This window comes from Limulus polyphemus, unplaced genomic scaffold, assembly GCF_000517525.1.
Source record: "Limulus polyphemus unplaced genomic scaffold, Limulus_polyphemus-2.1.2 Scaffold1068, whole genome shotgun sequence".
Lineage (NCBI taxonomy): Eukaryota > Metazoa > Arthropoda > Merostomata > Xiphosura > Limulidae > Limulus > Limulus polyphemus.
The window spans coordinates 51,543-57,542 of record NW_013666678.1 but is presented as its reverse complement, the minus strand read 5'-3'; the positions used below and the strand labels follow the sequence as shown (position 1 = coordinate 57,542).

The window sequence follows — 6,000 nt, the reverse complement described above, 5'->3', positions numbered from 1 at the left end:
ATGTCTACCAATTTCAACCCAGCGATTGATTATGCAAAGTTTGACGCTAAACATGTGCCAAAATACGTAGAATAACGGGACTTAGGCCGTAATATATGTAACTATTTATGAATTTCGATTCTTAATAACAGAAACATACCTAAGTATATAAATACGCACAACAACAAAAACTAAAACAGAATCCACCTGAACATTCTTCAAAAGTAAACGTTCGTTAAGATAAATAACGATCCTAGACATCGACAAAATCAACAATCAGTACAAAATATAAGTTTATCGCCTTCTCTTGATTCGGTTACTAAATTACTAACAATAAAATGAGAAATAATACGAATAATAAATCCAAAAAATTTTAAATTCTATGAAAAACTGCATAAGTACACATACTTTGTAGTAAATTAACGTAAACAAATAAAGAAAACAACAATAGATTGACAAAATATTATTCTGTTATATACATCAAATAGATTATTGTGATTTGGTTTCCACACATTCTTAAATACATTAAAATTAAATCACAACAATTCTGTATCTAATCTTAACTAAAATTAATGCATGGTTTGCCACAAGATATTAACAAAAGTATCAGTACAATTTTGAAAAAAAACAAAAAAACGTCTGTTAAGGATTATCCAAATAAAATGAGCAAAAATAATAAACAATAAAGAAAAATAACTTCTAATTTTCTAAATCTTGCACATTTATATTTTATATTTATATTATATTCCTCCTACTATAAAACAAATTTTCAAAAATGCAAGATGTAATTACAGATAACAAATGGAGTGAAATGATACTGCATTACAATTTTCCATCTTCAAATCTTTATTATGTACTTTAAGTTCGCATAATGGTGATATTATTTGGTTATATAAAATGCAGAACACGAAATGTGGCAAACTTCTCGTACATAAAAAATCAGATGAGTTACAAAAGTATTATTTATACTCAAGATATGTCTGTGAATTTACAAAGTCGGTCTGAATCAGACGCTGACAAGCCGGAGTGTAAAGTTATGTTCATGTTAAGAAATACCTTTGTTCATCATACAGTTTGCATATTGCATTTGCATAACCTCTAGAACTTCTCTATTTATTGCATCTAGTATTTAGCCTCCTCTACTAGGAACTGTCGCTCAAAAGCAAAGCAGAGTAAAAGAAATAGACGATGACATCAAATACATAATGTTACATATCTGCTTGTTTGTTTGTTTGTTTCCGGTAGAAATTCTTTCTGAGGATCTTCAGCGATACAACTCCTTTCTTGATTAAACCAGATTATTCTTCCTCGATACAAACTTTTAGTACACACTAGTTCTAAGTCAGTACGTTTCTCTTCACTTTAACTTAACAACTTTTATAATACAAGCTATAAATCACAGTGATTCACAATCTCTATAACTTCGCTCTCGACGAGTGCAAAGCACACACTTTACGGCTCGCTAGCTCGAAACTAACAGAATCATAAATTACACGGAACTCAAAGTAACTACTGCTCTCTCTTCATTCATCAATTCTTGGCAGCGGGAATGAGTCCTTTTCAGTTATACTGTTAAGAGCCTTGAAGTCCACACAGCAACGTTGAGTCACATCCTTTTTCTGGACTAACATGACGGGAGCTGACCAGGGACTATCTGATTTATCGACTATCACTTCTTTAATTAGACCATCCATGACTTTCTCCATCTCTTGTCGCTTTGCCGGAGCTATTCTCATCGGAGGGATCTTTATTGGAAGGTGATTGCCTGTGTTTATTCTGTGCTCCACAATGTCTTTGCAACCGAGGTCATGATCTCCTTTTGAAAAAGACGTCTGCATAATTCGCCAAAAGTTCCCTAACCTGAGGATCCTGTGATGATGAAAAATGGACTGTGCTCTTCTTATAGAGGTCAGTTAAATGTTCTGGGAGAGGATGTCCTTTCTTTATGGTTGTATTTATTGCCTTAACATTGACTAGCTCTACCTCCTGGCACACACCCAACAATGCCCCTTCCCTAAGTGTCTGCTCACATTTAGAAAAATTAGCCAATGTTATGGGTACTACTTGATGACTTGCTACAAGTGACCTTCCAATCTTCACGTCCGCTGGTCTGGATGGATCTTCCACTGCTTTCACAAGCATCGGGCTTCCTTGGGGATGTTCTTTTATTCTACCCCAAAATATCTTCTCTACCCCAAAGTATATATATTTTTTCAATATATATTAATGAAAGTTATGGTGCACAAATAGTCCATTATATAGCTTTGTGCTTAACGTTAAACAAAAGGGGAAAAAATGTATATAAGGATTTTCATTTATCCTGTGGAGCCATTTCCGTCAGTTTTCGATTGCGAAATGAAAGCTAACTTCAGCCCTGTATTAGTGTTTAAGTAGTGCATAATTAGTTAGTGAATTGTTCCATAGGTTTTTTTTTTTTTTCATTCCTTAAGAAATGTTCACACAAACAATAAGGGAACTTCAGATTAATTTCATAAGGTGAAGTATTTAATTAAAATTATAATTTATTATAGCTTATTGCGTTAAACTATATTTAGAATAAAATTATTTAATTAATATCATGTGTTTTATGCGTTTATGGTTTAGGCCTACATCGTTTGAACTGAACACCTAAGTTCTAAACATTACTGTCATTATGATTAAGAAAACATTAACGATGATTAAGATTAACTATTGTTAGTATTAAAGTAGTATTAGTTGAAAGTGAATTAAGGTGAGCTTTCCAATTGCAGACTTAATCGCGGAAAAATAATTTTGTTGGTGTTATACACAAAAACATACTCGTAAAGCTTAAAGTTAAAAGTACATTTTTTTTTGTACTACTAGTATGAGATGACGAAGAGCATGCTAACAGTGTTAGTAACATTGTTCATAATCTTATGTTGTAGAAAGAAGTGGTTCATACTTACTATTAGATTTAAGGAGTCCAATACCAACTGGTACACCTTGTAAGTTGTACACTATTTCAATCTGGTACTGCAGTACATTGGTAGTAGTAAAACCTTGTAAGGTGTATAGGTAATAAGCTCATTTCCTGCATGCAATATTCCTGAAGTTTGTAATGCTCGTTAAAGCCAAGAAAGTCAGTAGAAACTTGCACTACAGTACACCAGCATATAGCCCATCAAAAATGATGGGGCAAGTACTACCACCCCCACCCTATAGTATACTCTAAGTCTAACCTCACATTGCATAGCTAACTAAAATATATAAATTTTGCAAAACCAAGTTTGACCAGCAAAGAGTCTGAAAAGTGTAGTGGAGACAGTCAAATGTTGGTATATTCCTTTATGAGCCAGTCAAAATTAAGATCATTCATGAAATTAATTCATGGCATATTCATAGGATAATTATTGGTAAAAATCAGTTACATTAACAACGTATCATATATAGAAAAGCCAGTGCATTTTGGTAACACTACATTCCATGACTTTTATGTCATGTCGCTTAGCAACAAAAGTATAACCTAATATTTTTTTTAGTCTGTACAGAAAGTATAAAATGAAATGGAGAGAGAATAAAACTGGAAATATATTTGTTGATTTCTTAATTTAGAATCTCCGTTGATTAAAGAGGTTTGTTTTTTATTAAGAATGTTGGTGATGTAACAGAAAATAGCTTAATTCATAAACAATTTAGGTTTAAAATTTAATCAATATTTTTGCTTTCCTGATAAATTTTATGCACTTGGCTCTAAGCTAGGTGGTTCCACACTGTCTTTACTTTAGGCTTATTATACTAACACTCACTATACTTATAAGGTTTCATGGCCCCATTGCAGCCCTGTCACTAAAATTATAATGGGCAGACAGTAATCAAACTATTCTATCTGAATAAATGCATTTTTGGTTTTATGACTCCAATTTTGAGAAATCAAGCATGATATGATGTGACACACACTGACTTTTATATAGATTAAAATTTTGTTGTATATTTTGCATAAAATTATGAAGTCCTATCAGTAAGATACTTAGCCTCAGTAGTATAATAGTATTCATTTGACGCCTGAAGTGGACCTCCGGGTGGTTGTTAGTAGGACCTTGTATGATTATAGGCTAGATTAAAATGACAGTGTATTAAGATATGCCTAGTATTTTTACTTGCATCTTTATTTTTAGAAAAAATCTTCTTTGAAACTTTAAAATCTAACTACTCAAAATGAAGTATACAATAGAAGTATTATAAGGTTTATGGCTGAAAATGTTAATATCAAGGGTACCTAACTGCTGAAACAGTACATTCAAATTATCACAAGCTTGTGTTATTATGTATTGAATTAGGATACTGCACTTCTAGTTTGAAATCAGTAACTTCTAATATTTTCAAGATTTTGACAAAATAAGAATACAACCGTTTAATGAGTTAACTTGATGAAACATTATTTTTTCCTTACTATTTTCTGATTTCTAGTTTAAGTAAAATACATAAATTCTAGTTAGTATGTTGTATAAAATTATCATCAGTAATTTAGAATTACTTTCTAGTTTCTGATCTCTAGTTACGGTAGTATACTTTTGATCAGAAGTTTTGAAATAATACCCAAGTTATGTGCGAGGCAGCTGAGCAACATACATCTGAAGTGTTACACTAGTAATAATTGTAGCAAATAAAATAATTTTTCATTAAGTGTGGTAGCTTAGTATAGCAAGGAACAGTAAAAAAACAACATTTTTTAAGAATTTTTTTATTCTGTGCATTTTCTTCCAAAAGAACATACACATGCACAATATGCACCAAATAATTTGGCTAATGAATGAAGTCTTCCCTTAGAAATGAGACATTTTTATAAAAAAGAAATGTGATAAGAAGCCTTGCAGGATATTTACAGTTATTTACTGAAAGTTGAGATAATTGTTTTCAAGTTTTCAGGAATATCACTATTGTTAATGTTGTTATATATCTTACAAAAAATAAAGTTTTGTAAGATTTATTGTTATGTTTTACGGTTTTCTATAGAATTGACACATTAGATCATACAATAATGTGTTTCATTGTATAATAGTGTGGTATTTTCAGCAGGGAAGCAAATTAAGCTTACTAACTGTAGGTTCATAAGTTCCAGATTATGGAGTATAATGATCTGTCTGATTTAGTTAAATCTAAAAACATTGAAATCACAACTGATTTAACCCATTCACTCTGGCTGGAATGTATACTTCCCAGTGCTCTCACCCCCTCACACTGTGACTGGGACAAATGTTTCCCATTGCCAAAGCTGTTTATGCCTTCCTCTGCTGGATCCAGGTTCATCATCTTGACTATCTTCAACAGATGGAGAGCTAGCATCCTCTTGTCTCTTCATCATCATGCATTTGAACACCACTCACTCTCACTGTCTTCTAATCTATCTGAGTCAAGCATATTTACATTGTAATTAGGGTTACTATTCGCTACTCTAGCAATGCAAGCATGGCTGTCATGCAGTTGTCATACATTCCACTTTGGTATTTTGTTGGTTACTGAAGGGCTGGGTAGAAAACGTTGAGGGAAACCATATATTAACATTAGGTGGGATGCCAGTAAATAATTTCCAACTTATTTTACTCCCATCACAAATGGCAATTTTGAATGACAATGGGAAACATTTGTCCCAGTCGTAGTGTGAGGGGGTGGGAGCACTGAGAAATATACATCCCAGCCATAGTGAAAGGATTAAGCAAATGCTATATGCAACAAATAAACTCATGTTAACTTGCTCTTAAACTCTTGAAAATAATGCTTAAATTACTATTACAAAAAATCTAAACTTGAACAACAGAAATAAACTAACATTGCAGCTAAAGTTTAAACAAAGCAATTTAACACACTGAAAGTAGAAGTCTAAAATCTGTGTTACACTGGTAATCATATCTTTTAAACATCAAAACTAAATACACAAAGCTGAGCTTGTGCATGAAATCTATTTCACATTTGAGATCTGTGATAACTGAGCTCCGACAAGAAGGATAACTTTCTATTTCTGGTTATCATGTACTATCTTCTTTGCAAGAAAATCTTTAATTG

At 32.2% G+C, this 6,000-nt stretch overlaps 1 protein-coding gene across 2 annotated transcripts in view; it reads left to right on the top strand.

The window, feature by feature from the left end:
* The first annotated feature begins 2,382 nt into the window (after nucleotides 1-2,382).
* LOC106461971 (XK-related protein 4-like) overlaps nucleotides 2,383-6,000 on the top strand; it is a 47,962-nt gene continuing 44,344 nt past the window's right edge. Inside the window, exon 1 of one of the 2 annotated variants that reach the window (XM_013921839.2) lies at nucleotides 2,383-2,475. The gene's annotated coding sequence lies outside the window, so the exon portion shown is untranslated. Of the gene's footprint in view, nucleotides 2,476-2,582; nucleotides 2,711-6,000 lie in introns of those variants that run through there. The other variant, XM_022389088.1, reaches the window with a different exon arrangement.